Source organism: Lissotriton vulgaris, chromosome 1_1 (assembly GCF_964263255.1).
Source record: "Lissotriton vulgaris chromosome 1_1, aLisVul1.2, whole genome shotgun sequence".
Taxonomy (NCBI): domain Eukaryota; kingdom Metazoa; phylum Chordata; class Amphibia; order Caudata; family Salamandridae; genus Lissotriton; species Lissotriton vulgaris.
This window is the reverse complement of record NC_141685.1, coordinates 281,594,396-281,610,007: the sequence shown is the minus strand read 5'-3', so window position 1 is coordinate 281,610,007 and position 15,612 is coordinate 281,594,396. Positions and strand designations below refer to the sequence as shown.

Genomic DNA, 15,612 nt, shown 5'->3' with positions numbered 1-15,612 from the left:
TATTCATGGTTAATGAAAGATCTGGATAAAAACTTTTGTTCTTATCTAAACTGAAATGGATTGCTGAATAATCATATTGCATTAATTAAATGTTATTATATTCCTTTCATTAAGAAGCGCGGTATACATTGAAATTTCTTTTGTAGATATTGCTAACTTTGTTAATAAATGGGAAATGTTGCCAGTTGATTTTGTAAACACAAACGAAAACAGCCAGTCTCGTCCTTGTTTGCCGAAATTGCACAATTTTACCTTATTTTGAAAGCCTGGATTTTTTTTGTCCATGTAACCTCCATTCTAGATTTGCTGCTCAATAGAATGCTTTCTGAGAAGTTGTCTCTCCAGGCATCAATAAATGATTACAACAAGCTTAAAGTTAAACAAAACAGACTTGCAGAGTGTAAAGTAGTGGGCCACGGGCCCACTCGTTGAAGAAACAGTGACACTAGTGACATGGGTACTTACCTAACTGACCACAAGTTAGAGCACCTGGTACTTTTTAGGTTCCACCTGTACAGCTGTGCTTGTGAAATCTACTGTTTATATTATAACCTTAAAAAGGGCCTTTCATCCATAGCCTCTCTTTCCTGGCTTCTGTGCTTGTCACTTACTTTTCCTCCAATCTATTCGTTTTATCATGTTTCTTGCATTTACAAAGGCTTGTTTCTTGTCTGCTTCTCTTATCAGTTTACGTGGCCAAAAAACTTTAAACATCTGCTTTGGTGCCACTCTTTTTTCAGAAAGTCACCCTCATTTCTGCTTTTTCGGCTTAGAACATATATATAGCATCTGGAGAAAGTGATTTGCCCAGAATCATAGGATGTTGCGCTGCCGAGACGCAAACAGGGATCCCCAGCTCTCGAGTCAGCAGCTCTGGCCACTGCACCACATCCTCTCCACTCCCGTGTTACTTGTCAGGGAGGTCCTTCCTGTGTCCCTAGCGATGAGTGATGAAAACAGCATTACATTCATCACACAGTCCAATCAGATGCATTACCAATGCTTGTATTGACAGGGTCACCTAACTGGTGATGCCTGTGTTGTATGTGTGTGTTTGAAGACAATTCTGCTAGGGAGGGGCAGATAAATGACATGTCCAGCAGAACATCTGTCAAAAATTGGATTATTGGTGCATTCTACAACACTTTTTTCATTATATATTGAAATGTCTGTGTCTACTGAGGGTCAAGACACTCAGGGGCATATTTACAAGCTCCTGTTTGCTGCAGGAAATTCACTTTCGGTGATGGTCCGGCGGCGCACACTGCAGGGCCATATCTACAAGGTCATGTAAAGCCACCCTACGTGGATTTTATCATGGCCTTGTAGATATGGACTGAGGCAACGAACCTAAAGTTGCTGTGTTGCTTCAACCTGCAATAAGGAGGCGTGCCATGGGCATTACGGTGGTGTTCCCACGTAACCCCCATGGTATTGACTTACGAGAAATAAGAAACCTGGGAATACGTCAAAAGGCTACAGGGGAGGTGTAAGTGAGACGCAAAGAGGAGAAATACCTATATTTCTTCTCGCTTTTCCTTGTTCTATGTGTGCTGCATTCTGCAGCACACATAGAGGAAAAACGCCTCTCGTAATTGTTTTTGTGCAGGAAGGTGTCTCTTCCTGCACAAAAACAGTCATCCCTGCAATGCAGGCACCCTTGCACCATGGTGCAAGGGTGCTTGCGTTAGCACATGGCAGCCCATTGTGCGGCAGCACGGGGAAAAGGACAGGAATGCACGTATCTCATAGATTACTGATTCTGCTGGTCCTTTTCTTTTGACTCAGGGCAGCGCATTAAGACTTTTTGCGGCGCTGCCCTAAGCGCCAAAACCTCATAAATGAGGCTAATAATTTGAAGAGCTTGGCCACATTTTATAGCTCATTGTCTAAAGTTCCTCTCAAAATTCTCCTCTCCCCCTGCCTTGCGTCTCCCGCCTCCAATAAAACATTAAGCGGTATATTTACAAGGAAAGAAATTGAGAGCGGCGTTAGCATTCTTGGTTTAATGCCATGCTCCACCACTTTTGGAAACGCACGACCAAGGTATTTACAACAATACTCTTCAGCCCTGTGTTTCCGCACACCCTGCCACAAATTACAGCTGCCTAGCCCCAATGCAGGCACCCTTGGACATAGTGCAAAGGTGACTGCTATGGGGGAATGATTGCTTATGTGTAGAAAGGGATACCTTTCTGCACATAAACAATCATGCATGGCGTCTTGTTGTTTTTATATGTGCTGCATAATTCAGCACACATAGAAACATCATAAAACGAGGTGATGTAAAGCATTTCTGCTCATTACTCCATGTAAAGACCAGGGGCCAGACTTACAAGAACTGGTGCATCTCTGCGTATTAGCAGAGATGCGACAGCTACTTTGCGTGACAGAAAAACTAACCTTGCGCCACCATGGATGCGCCGCATTTACAATGCGGTGCACCGTGGCGCAAGGATAGACAAATGTGTGACGCATCCTTTGTCGGAAAGGCAATGCATTGTTGAAGTAAAGTTGTAAGCACGACACAACTCCAGCAATGGTCAGGAATGACTATTCCCATCATGCTGCGTCACTCCTTACACCTGCTTCAAGCAGGCGCAACGTTGTGACGCAGTGGTGTCATAAAAGAGACTCAGTGAAATTTTGTAGATTTTACTGTGTCAATTTTACGAGGCTTCCTTGCGACGGAACGCCTACCCGGCATACATTACACCTTGGAGCATGTACGCCAGAGTGGTGTTTGGTTTGTTGATGACAGATCTCAAGCAGGGCGTGGTCGTAGTACTTATATTTGCATATTTTCTGCGCAATGCCATCAACTTCTTTTCTTTAGTTTTCTGAGGTAAATTGTCAATTTTAACTTCTGTTAGTACTCTCAGATCTTTCACTTCTTCCCATTTTAATCAAAGTGAATATATAAATTATGACCATAATAAAAGTAGGTGTTACTTAGTCCTACGGCGTGAAATTACAACTTTACATGTTAAGAATTTAGCTCTTTACTATTTGTCTAGAAAGTTCCACTTAAAGAGAAGCCATCTATTCATGGTTAATGAAAGATCTGGATAAAGACTTTTGTTCGTATCTAAACTGAAATGGATTGCTGAAAAGTCATATTGCATTAATTAAATGTTATTATATTCTTTTCCTTAAGAAGCGCGGTATACATTGAAATTTGTTTTGTAGATATTGCTAACTATGTTATTAAATGGGAGATGTTGCCAGTTGATTTTGTTTACACAAACGAAAACAGCCAGTCTTGTCCCTGTTTGCCGATCTTGCACAATTTTACCTTATTTTGAAAGCCTGGATTTTTATAGTCCATGTAACTTCTATTCTAGATTTGCTGCTCAATAGAAGGCTTTGTGAGAAAATGTCTCTCCAGACATAAATAAATGATTACAACAAGCTTTAAGTTAAACAAAACAGACTTGTAGAGTGTAAAGTAGTGGGCCCTGGGCCCACTCGTTGAAGAAACAGTGACACTAGTGACATGGGTACTTACCTAACTGACCACAAGTTAGAGCACCTGGTACTTTTTAGGTTCCACCTGCACACCTGTGCTTGTGAAATCTATTGTTTATATTATAACCTTAAAAAGGGCCTTTTATCCCTAGCCTCTCTTTCCTGGCTTCTGTGCTTGCCACTTACTTTTCCTCCAATCTATTGGTTTTATCATGTTTCCTGCATTTACAAAGGCTTGTTCCTTGTCTGCTTCTCTTATCAGTTTCTGTGGCCAAAATACTTTTAACATCTGCTTTGGTGCCACTCTTTTTTCAGACAGTCAACCTCTTTTCTGCTTTTTCGTCTTAGAAAGTATATATATCGCATCTGGAGAAAGTGATTTGCCCAGAATGATAGGATGTTGCGCTGCCGAGACGCAAACAGGGATCAACAGCTCTCGAGTCAGCAGCTCTGGCCACTGCACCACATCCTCTCCACTCCCGTGTTACTTGTCAGGGAGGTCCTTTCTTTGTCCCTAGCAGAGATGCAACAGCTACTTTGCGTGACAGAAAAACTAACCTTGCGCCACCATGGATGCGCCGCATTTACAATGCGGTGCACCGCGGCGCAAGGATAGACAGATGTGTGACGCATCCTTTGTCGGAAAGGCAATGCATTGTTGAAGTAAAGTCGTAAGCACGACACAACTCCAGCAATGGTCAGGAATGACTATTCCCATCATGCTGCGTCACTCCTTACACCTGCTTCAAGCAGGCGCCACGTTGTGACTCAGTGAAATTTTGTAGATTTTACTGTGTCACTTTCACGAGGCTTCCTTGCGACGGAACGCCCACCCGGCATACATTACACCTTGGACCATGTACGCCAGAGTGGTGTTTGGTTTGTTGATGACCGATCTCAAGCAGGGCGTGGTCGTAGTACTTATATTTGCATATTTTCTGTGCAATGCCATCAACTTCTTTTCTTTAGTTTTCTGAGGTAAATTTAACTTCTGTTAGTACTCTCAGATCTTTCACTCCTTCCCATTTTAATCAAAGTGAATATATAAATTATGACCATAATAAAAGTAGGTGTTACTTAGTCCTACGGCGCCAAATTACAACTTTACATGTTAAGAATTTAGCTCTTTACTATTTGTCTAGAAGGTTCCTCTTAAAGAGGAGCCACCTATTCATTGTTAAGGAAAGATCTGGATAAAAACTTTTGTTCTTATCTAAACTGAAATGGATTGCTGAATAGTCATATTGCATTAATTAAATGTTATTATCCGCCATATTCATGAAAATCGGCATTTGCGATTCTGTAATAGCGAAAAAAAGCGAATCGCTATTCAGAATTTGCAAATCCGAATTCATGAAGAATTGCGATAAAAAAAAGCGTTTTGCACGCGATCGCAAATTCCGTTAGCGATTACCGATAATCGCAGAAAAATCGCTATTTTCGGCTACCCGCGCCGGGATTGCGACCTCGCAAATAGCGATATTGCTATTTGCGATATCGCTATTTGCGAGATCGCAAACTCGTGAGATCGGGAAAACGGGAAGTCGCATTTCGAGCCCAGTGATGACATCACAACCAGGAAGCTGCCAGTTCCCACCCCCATTCTCCACAGTGAGGCTGACTGAGAGGGAGCAAGTTGGAGAGCTGCTGCAATACAGGAGAGAACTACAGAACCACAACTCTTCTACAATGTCTGAGGAACCTGTACCTGGCACCAGCAGCTCGTCTGGGTGCAAAAGGAAACTAAAATTTTCCGAGCAGGAGCTAGAACACCTGATAGAGGGGGTGGTGGCAAACCATGAGAAACTGTTTGGAAAAGATTCCAGGAGGGTCCCTGAACAAGAGAAACGCAGGATATGGCAGGGGATTGCCTCCACTGTGAACTCCGTGGGAGTGGCGGACAGGTCCCTAGAGGAGTTAAAGAAACGCTGGTATGACCTCCGAGGCCGTGCCAAGGAGAAGGTGGCGGCGCGCCTTGGAGAGTCGTCGGGCACTGAAGGAGGTGGACCAACTGTCCCACCCAATACTGCCATGGAGGACCAGGTGGAGGACACCCTGGAGAAGGAGGCCTGTATAGGATTCACACAACTCGACTCATCCCGCACCACCCAGGACACCCAAGGTAAGTGGCATGCGACTGCGACCCTGCCCCCTATGAATGTCCATGACCAAATAGGCTCCCCTAATGTCCCATAGGCATGCCATAGTTGCACTTCAAGGAATGTCCTGATGCATTGTGGGAGATGTAGTCTGGCCACAATGTTGTAGTACCACAATGCAGCCAGACAGGTCCCAAAGCACACAAAGCCACAGCCATTCAGGGAATGTCACCCAGCATGCATGTAGCAACTGCACGTCTGCCAGATACATGCAACTAATGATCCACCACTTACCCCCACAGGTGGCGAAAGCAGCGATAGTGAAAGGCTGCAAATTGATGAGGAGGTCCAGGAGGAGGAGGTGCCACCACCAACCCAGGCACCAGCCCCTGCCGCTGCATCAACACCAGCAGCCAGATCCACCTGCAGTGTCCCCCCTGCGACTGGTGCAGCACCCACAGCCGCTGCCAGGCCAGCTACCATTGTGCCTCCTGCTACCGCTGCACCACCTAGAGCCGCAGCCAGGGCAGCTACCATTGTGCCCCCTGCATCTGGCACACCAGCAACACCAGCTGTCACACCCCCTGCATCTGACGCACCAGCAACACCAGCTGTCACACCCCCAGCAGCTGTCGCCACAACATCCGGGCCCGCGCCAGTTGCCACACAGCAGCCAGCCACAGACTCAGGCCAGCAGGGCAGGCGTGGCAGGTCACGCCAGCACTCCACTCCAGCAAGCAGTTGGGCCAATGAACAGGGACTGGCGCGTCTCAGCGTTGAAAGACGCATGTTGCGGATACACCAGCGCCAGGCACGACAGCAAGGAGCTATTCAGCTGCAGCTCCATATGATAGGGCGTAATGTGGCCACAGTTGCAGGCCACATGGACGGCATGAGGGCGGCCATGGCAGGTGTGGGGGAGCGCTTAGACAACATGACTGCAGCCATGGCAGGTGTGGGTGAGGGAATGGCCCGCATGGCTGCAGCCATGGAGGCCAACACCGCTGCCATGTCCACACAGCGCAGTGCAGCACGCCGCCGCCACCGTCAACTTATGAGCCGGCTGGCCTCATACAGCAGGGCAAATTATGTAGCTGCAAATGCTACTTCTCTGTTGGGGCGGCGCTCCCTGACACAGCAGCACCAACTAGTCCAGTGCAGTGAGGACATGACCAGGGTCCTGGAGCACCTCACCACGGCCGTCATGGCACTACACCCTCCAGCAATACCATCCACTGTGGGGGGTGATGATGCTAGTGAGGGGGCGAGCAGCGTCAGCAGCCACTCAGCCTCACAAATCCCACCACACAGCCGCAGCACCAGGCCCACGCCAGGTCCTGAAGGCCCGGAGGAGGATGCCCCTCAGAGGCGCTTGGGCGCAACGCGCAGTAGGCGCACCTGAGAACTTCAGACTTTCATTGGCACAGGCTGACGTTAAGCCTGCCATGTTCTAATACACAGCAGTATGCTGTAATACTGTTAGTGGGAGTTATTTGTACTGGAACCTTATTTATTTTTTGTGAATTGAACAAATACATTTATTTTGCTACACACATTAGCGTTGTGTCATCATTACATTTTGCATGCATTGTTCATTTGTGGGGTGATGGAAGAGGTTGTACTAGAAACTGTTCACTGTGATGTGGTTGCGACGTCTGTGCCCTTCTGCTGGGTTCTCCCCATGTGCATGGCGCTCATGTGCAGGTGGCCGGTTGTCCCCCTCAGATTCACTGCCAGAGATGTCAACCGGTATCCGGCGCTTGGTTGCAATGTTATGTAGTATTGCGCAGACAGCCACAATGCGGCAGCACATTGCAGGACTGTAATACATGGCCCCACCTGTCTTGTGCAGTATGCGGAACCTGCTCTTGAGCAGGCCAAATGTCCTTTCTATGCAATTCCTTGTCCGTATGTGTGCAATATTGTAGCGCCGTTGCTGGGGTGTAGCAGGGTTGAGGTATGGGGTCAGGAGGTATTCACGGAGGGCGTAGCCACTGTCACCTGAATGAGAGGAGCAGATGGTGATTGCCTGTGCTGCGCTGTTACATCTTAGCAATGTGACATTTTCAACAAAGTGTACTTACCAAGTAGGTGTCCTTCCCCAAACTCTCCCCTGACCAGTCGTGTGTGGAGGCCGCTGTGCCGGAATATGAAGGAGTCATGGGTACTCCCTGGGTACTGTGCGACAATGTCAGTGATGTATGTCTTAGCATTGCAGACCATCTGGATGTTGAGGGAGTGGTAGGACTTTCTATTGCGGAACATATACTCCATGGCAGCTGGTGGGCAGATGGCGACGTGGGTACAGTCTATGCATCCGAGCACATGTGGAAAATGGGCTACATTGTAGAATTGTAGCTTGGTCATGTCCAATTCCTGTTGGCTGGCGGGGAATTTGATGTGACGGTGTAGCTGGGTGAGCATGGCGTCAACAAAAGTGTGGAGGCAGCGTGACATGGTAGGCTGGGATATCCCCCCAGCAGCCGCTACTATCCCCTGGAAACTCCCGGCGGCCAGGAGGTGCAGGCTACACAATACCTGCACATGTGTAGGCACCGCATTGGTACGGCTTGTTGGGTGCTGCATCAGGGGGTCAAGGTCCTGTATTAGCTGCATTATCATTTCCCCATTCAGCCTGTATTTAGCATATATCTGCTCTCTGGTTTGGCCCAGCAAGGTGACCCGCTAGCGGAATATCCTGTCCTGGATCCTGCGTCTCCTCCATGCTAATCACTGTAGCCTTCGACGCCTCACCACCATGTACATTCCTGGCATTGTGGGACGCCTAATGCTGCTGATGATGATGGTCCTTATGTGTGATTGGTCAGGTCAGAACCTGTTGGTGATTGGACAACGGTTTTTTGAAAGTTTTTTTTGCATGGCTTTTATGGTTACCACCTGCTTTGAGTTGTCCCTATTTTGCGCGGTGCAAAAAGCGATTTCTGGGTTTTTCGCTATTAGCGATTTTTCTTGAATACCGATTGCGATCATATAGCGAATTCGCTATTATTTTCGCAGAATCCGTGGTTTCTCGCATTTTCCGATTCGCTAATGCTCACCTGCCGGGATTCTGCAAATATAATAGCGAATTCGCTATTCTGTGTTTGCGAATTCGCTATTTTGATGTTGAATGCCGATTACGGAAATTGCGCCCGCATTTGCATTTTCGCAGCGATTGCGGGCGCAATTTTACTTCATGAATCAGGCTGTATATTCCTTTCATTAAGAAGCGCGGTATACATTGAAATTTGTTTTGTAGATATTGCTAACTATGTTAATAAATGGGAGATGTTGCCAGTTGATTTTGTAAACACAAACGAAAACAGCTAGTCTCCTCCTTGTTTGCCGATCTTGCACAATTTTACCTTATTTTGAAAGCCTGGATTTTTTAAGTCCATGTAACTTCCATTCTAGATTTGCTGCTCAATAGAATGCTTTGTGAGAAAATGTCTCTCCAGGCATAAATAAGTGATTACAACAAGCTTAAAGTTAAACAAAACAGACTTGTAGAGTGTAAAGTTGTGGGCCCTGGGCCCACTCGTTGAAGAAACAGTGACACTAGTGACATGGGTACTTACCTAACTGACCACAAGTTAGAGCACCTGGTACTTTTTAGGTTCCACCTGCAAAGCTGTGCTTGTGAAATCTATTGTTTATATTATAACCTTAAAAAGGGCCTTTCATCCCTAGCCTCTCTTTCCTGGCTTCTGTGCTTGCCACTTACTTTTCCTCCAATCTATTGGTTTTATCATGTTTCCTGCATTTACAAAGGCTTGTTCCTAGTCTGCTTCTCTTATCAGTTTCTGTGGCCAAAATACTTTTAACATCTGCTTTGGTGCCACTCTTTTTTCAGAAAGTCACCCTCATTTCTGCTTTTTCGTCTTAGAAAGTATATATATAGCATCTGGAGAAAGTGATTTGCCCAGAATCATAGGATGTTGCGCTGCTGAGACGCAAACAGGGATCACCAGCTCTCGAGTCAGCAGCTCTGGCCACTGCACCACATCCTCTCCACTCCCGTGTTACTTGTCAGGGAGGTCCTTTCTTTGTCCCTAGCGATGAGTGAAGAAAACAGCATTAAATTCATCACACAGTCCAAACAGATGCATTACCAATGCTTGTATTGACAGGGTCACCTGACTGGTGACGCCTGTGTTGTATGTGTGTGTTTGAAGACAATTCTGCTAGGGAGGGGCAGATAAATGACATGTCCAGCAGAACATCTGTCAGAAATTGGATTAAAAGTGCATTCTACAACACTTGTTTCATTATATATTGAAATGTTTGTGTCTACTGAGGGTCAAGACCCTCAGGGGCATATTTACAAGCTCCTGTTAGCTGCCGGAAATTCACTTTCGGTCACGGTCCGGCGGCTCACACTGCAGGGCCATATCTACAAGGTCATTTAAAGCCACCCTACGTGGATTTTATCATGGCCTTGTAGATATGGACTGAGGCAACGCAGCTAAAGTTGCTGTGTTGCTTCACCCTGCAATAAGAAGGCGTGCCATGGGCATTATGGTGGGTGTTCCCACGTATCACCCATGGTATTGACTTACCAGAATTAATAAACCTGGGAATACGTCAAAAGGCTACACCTCCTAGGGGAGGTGTAAGTGAGACGCAAAGAGGAGAAATACCTTAATTTCTTCTCGCTTTTCCTTTTTCTATGTGTACTGCATTCTTCAGCACACATAGAGGAAAAACGCCTCTCGTAATTGTTTTTGTGCAGGAAGGTGTCTCTTCCTGCACAAAAACAGTCATCCCTGCAATGCAGGCACCCTTGCACCATGGTGCAAGGGTGCTTGCGTTAGCACATGGCAGCCCATTGTGCAGCAGCGCAGGGAAAAGGACAGGAATGCACGTATCTCATAGATTACTGATTCTGCTGGTCCTTTTCTTTTGACTCAGGGCAGCGCATTAAGATTTTTTGCGGCGCTGCCCTAAGCGCCAAAACCTCATAAATGAGGCCGTTAATTTGAAGAGCTTGGCCACATTTTATAGCTCATTGTCTAAAGTTCCCCTCAAAATTCTCCTCTCCCCCTGCCTTGCCTCTCACGCCTCCACTAAAACATTAAGCGGTATATTTACATGGAAAGAAATTGAGAGCGGCGTTAGCATTCTTGGTTTAATGCCACGCTCCGCCACTTTTGGAAATGCACGACCAAGGTATTTACAACAATACTCTGCAGCCCTGTGTTTCCGCACACCCTGCCACAAATTACAGCTGCCTAGCCCCAATGCAGGCACCCTTGGACATAGTGCAAAGGTGACTGCTATGGGGGAATGATTGCTTATGTGTAGAAAGGGATACCTTTCTGCTCATAAACAATCATGCATGGCGTTTTGTTGTTTTTATATGTGCTGCATAATTAAGCACACATAGAAACATCATAAAACGAGGTGATGTAAAGCATTTCTGCTCATTACTCCATGTAAAGACCAGGGGCCAGACTTACAAGAACTGGCGCATCTCTGCGTATTAGCAGAGATGCGACAGCTACTTTGCGTAACAGAAAAACTAACCTTGCGCCACCATGGATGCGCCGCATTTACAATGCGGTGAACCGTGGCGCAAGGATAGACAGATGTGTGACGCATCCTTTGTCGGAAAGGCAATGCATTGTTTTGTTTTTTTTCAAAGAAATTTTTATTGTTGCTCTGGACGTATCATCTGAGAATATATGAGGACACAGGCTGGCGTCAACATTCAGCCAGTATCCGTCAATACTGCAACTTTTCTTTTGCTCATCAGGATTATGCATATATCAAAAATGACAGTACATTGTTAAACCAAAGCTAATGACGAACGTCAATAAATAAGAAAAAACATCCCCTGAAAAAACAGCTCCTGCTATGCCCACCCCCCCTCGTCTCAAAGTCCGTCTTCCCTTTGTTGTCAGAGTTACATCCCCCGGAGAAAAAACAGGGTCCCACAGTAAGACATTTGGCAGGCCCAACCCCCGTCTCCACATTTGGGTGCATATCAAACATCAAGTATCACAAAGGTCCCCTTCAGACCCCCCGTGTATTCACTCTAGTCCGTGGTACTGCCTCCACTTAGTCCATACTCTCCGGAACTTTTTGGGGCAACCCCTAGCTTTATATGTCACTCTCTCGGCCGCCATGTAGAGGTCAAGCCCTCTCCTCCATTCCTCTAAGTCAGGCGGTTCGGCCACTCCCCACCGCCGAGCAATGTCTCTCTTGGCCACCACCAACGCCAGCACTAGGAATATGATCAGGGGGCGGGCCAAGTCGACTTCGGTCGTCAGCCCCAGCAGAGCTAGTTTTGGGTCACGTGGTAACGGGGTTCCCAGGACCTCCTCCAGTTCCTCGAATACATCCTCCCAGTATTTCTGTATGACTGCACTGCCCCAAAGTATGTGGTAGAAGCTCCCCTCTGGTTGGCGGCATCTAAGGCATGCAGTGTCCATGACCCTCCCCATTTTGTATAGTCGCACCCTGTCGTAGTAAGCTCTATGCAACACCTTCAACTGTATGAGATGGAGTCTGGACTTAATCGCCACCTCACAAGGGTGCATAAGAACCATCTCCCAGTCCAGGTCTTCCATCTCCCCCGTGTCCGCCTCCCATTTGTTTCTCAGGTCCTGTAGGGTTCCCAGTGTATTGTTGGTTAGCGTTCGGTACGTGAGGGACACCGCTCCCCTCCTTATTTGCTCTTGCAATAACCTACCCTCTAAAGGGGCGTATTCTGGGATGTCCGCCAGAGCGATGTTCTGTGCCCTCCATGCGTGTCTTAGCCGTGTGTATCTGTAATACTGGGTGTTATGTAAGCAAAAGTCTCCCTGCAAGGCTTGGAATGTTTTCAGTTCCCCCCTAGCAATCACGTCTCCAATAGTCGAAATGCCGATGTCATCCCACTGCCTAAAGCCCGACAGTTTATGAAGTTCACCCAGCCACGTACAGTGCCATAGTGGTGTCTGCCGGGTGGGCCGTTTGTCCCATCCCATGCGTTTAGTCGCTCTAACCCATGCGGTCAACGTGATTCTGGTAGCCGGCAGAAGGTGCTTCCCCCTTGGACCTCCGTATAAGTAGTGTAGAACGTTCGTGCGAGACCATTTTGATTGTTCTAGTGCATGAGTGGGGTGATCTATTGCTGCATGCAACCATTCATTTATCAGGGTAAGGTGTTCCGCCCAATAGTACGCCTCCAGATTGGGAAGGGAGATCCCACCATTGTACTGGTGGCGCTGCAGCATGGCCAAGGCTATTCTCGGGTGTTTCCCCAACCATAAGAATGTTCGTAAATCCGCGTGGATTTTAGGCAAGGTCGTAGGAGGGAGTGGGTAATATTCATTCTGCAGCGCATAGAGGAATTTTGGGAGCAGAACCATTTTATATAGTGCTGCGTGCCCTAGTAGGGTGAGCGGGAGCTGTCTCCACCGGTCCATTTCCAATTTCGCACTTGCCATAATGCGGGCCACGTTATTATTAAGTGAAAGCGTCTCGTCTAATGTTATGTACACCCCCAGATACTGGAATCCCTCTGTGGTGTGAATGAGGAGTTCCGGCAGGCAATCCCTGCGCTCTCGGCCCTGTGGGTCATATAGTATCTATTTATGCCAATTAATAGTATGACCCGCTCTTGCTCCGAAGTCATCTAACTCTTGGAACAGGACCGGGATCGTGGCCTCCGGCTCCGTCACAAACAGCAGGACGTCGTCCGCGTACAACGAGATTTTTTCCTGGGTAGCTTCCGAGTCTCCCCAGGTAAACCCCCTAATACCCTGATTCTGTCGGATCCGGATCGCTAGTATTTCTATCGTTAAGGTGAATAGAAGGGGGGACAGTGGGCACCCCTGGCGTGTTCCCCTATTGATGTGGAATTCGCGTGACAGCCGACCATTGACCCTCACTCGTGCCTTAGGGGTGGCGTATAAGAGTCTAATCCATTGTAAGAACTTAGGGCCAAAGCCGAACCTCCGGAGCGTCTCAAACAGGAAGGGCCAGTGTACTGCATCGAAGGCCTTTTCTGCATCCAAGGAGAGGAACCAATGGGGCTTGCCCCTCTCTCGGACTTCCTGCAACCAGTTATGAGTGCGGCGGAGGTTTAATTTGGTCGCCCTGTCCGGCAGGAACCCAGATTGGTCCGCGTGCACTAATTCAGGAATCACCCCCCGCAGACGTCTGGCAAGGACAGTGGCCAGAATCTTCGTCTCCATATTGAGGAGAGAGATCGGGCGGTAGGAGGCACACAGGGCTCTGGGTTTACCCTCCTTATGTATAGGGACAATCGTGGCCGTGGCAAAGTCAGGTGGTAGGCTTGCCTTTTGGAGTGCCTCAACAAAGAGCTTTTTAATATGGCGTTGCAGCAGGTCCGCTGTACGTTTGAAGAATTCCGCCGGGAAGCCGGTGGGTCCCGGCGTCTTCCCCGGTTTCAGGGATGTAATTGCCTCCGCAATTTCCTCCAGTGTGACCTCGGCTTCCAGGCCCGCAGCGTCCTCCTGGGACAGTGTCGGGACCTCCATGTCACCTAGATAGTGGCTGGCTTCAGCCTCGCCCCCCAAGTCTCTAGCTCTATAGAAATCCTCATAGTACGTGGCAAAGGCCTCTGCTATGGCCTCGTCCGTACAGGCAGATCTGTTCCCCGCCACTTCAATTCTGTCTACCCAGCGTGTCGCCCTCTCTCTCTTGCTCAGCCATGCCAAAAGTCTACCAGATTTATCACCCACGTCGTATAGGCGGTGGAGTGTCGCCAGTGCCTGTGTGCGTGCTTCCCCCGTGACAAGTTCTCTATAGTGCCTTTGTGTGTCAAGCAATTTCCTGAGTATTTTTTCTTCCTTCCCATGGTGATATTCTGCTTCAAGGGCTAAGATCGAGACCTCCTCATTCGTGACCTCATGGTGCAATTCCTTCCTGGCCGCCCCCCGTCTGCTGTTTATGCGGTCTCTAAGAACTGGCTTAAGTGCTTCCCAGAGTGTGATCCCTGACTCCACTGAACCCTCGTTCTCTGCTACATACACCTTTATGTCTGCTCTAATCCCCTTCAATAGCTCCGGTGTTTGCAGGTCCCACGCCGAGAGGCGCCATTCCCCAGTCTGTCTCCCCCTCCCACGTCCCAGGTGTACCGATAGGGGGGAGTGGTCCGAGATTCCCCGCGCCTTATATTCCGCTATGTCATTGACCGTGATTTCCTGCCTAGAGGTGAATATGTAATCCAGCCTGGAAAAGACCTTGTGGGCCCCGGAGTAGAAGGAGTAGGCCTCCTGTGTAGGGTGGAGCCATCGCCAAATATCTGTGAGGCCCAAAGTGTGCATCTGTCGAGCCAGCGCCGTGTCGTGTCCCGCCGTATGTGAGGTCCCCGATCTGTCCCTTGTGGTGCACATTACATCATTGAAGTCTCCCCCCACTATCTGGATCATATCTGCCGTGTCCAGAAGGATAGCAGTGACCGCCACGAGGGTGCGCGCCTGGAGCTTCGGGGGGGCATAGACTGAGACTATCGTGTACCTGCGCCTCCTCCACGTGCCCTGTACTCCTGCATACGTCCCCTGTGGGTCCAACCATGTACGAGTGATAGCGAATGGTGTAGATTTTGTAACGAGGATTGCAGCCCCCCTGGAGTCCGCCGTGTAACCCGAGTGCGCAAGCACCACATGCCTGCCCCTTGCTATAAAGGCGCCCTGGGTGCCTCTTAGGTGGGTTTCTTGGAGTAATATAATGTCCGGCGCCAGTCTTTTGAGCTATGCATTGACTAGGCCCCGTTTGATCTTTGACCCCAGGCCATTCACATTCCAAGACAATATTGTGACGCCTGTGTCACTCGTGTGGGTGTGATCTAGTGGATCTGCCATTGTGTGTTCCCTTCATATTCCCAGGTAGGGTTCCCGAGGTGGTGTGGTGTAAGGTGCGTAGTGGCATGGAGTCGCTGTTTCTCAACTTGTTCCCCCCTCCCGTCCCAACTCCCCTGTTCCCCCAACTCACAATTGCAAAAAAAACATGTTCTCCCCACCTCCCCCACCCCACCTCCCTCCCCTTCCAGTCGCTCCCTTTCCAGGGACCTAACCATCCGCAGCAGAAGGTC

General features: G+C 48.3%; 1 pseudogene; it reads left to right on the top strand.

The window, feature by feature from the left end:
- Positions 1–4,581: 4,581 nt before the first annotated feature.
- LOC147747029 (U7 small nuclear RNA) lies at positions 4,582–4,636 on the top strand (annotated as a pseudogene).
- The last annotated feature ends 10,976 nt before the right edge of the window (positions 4,637–15,612 follow it).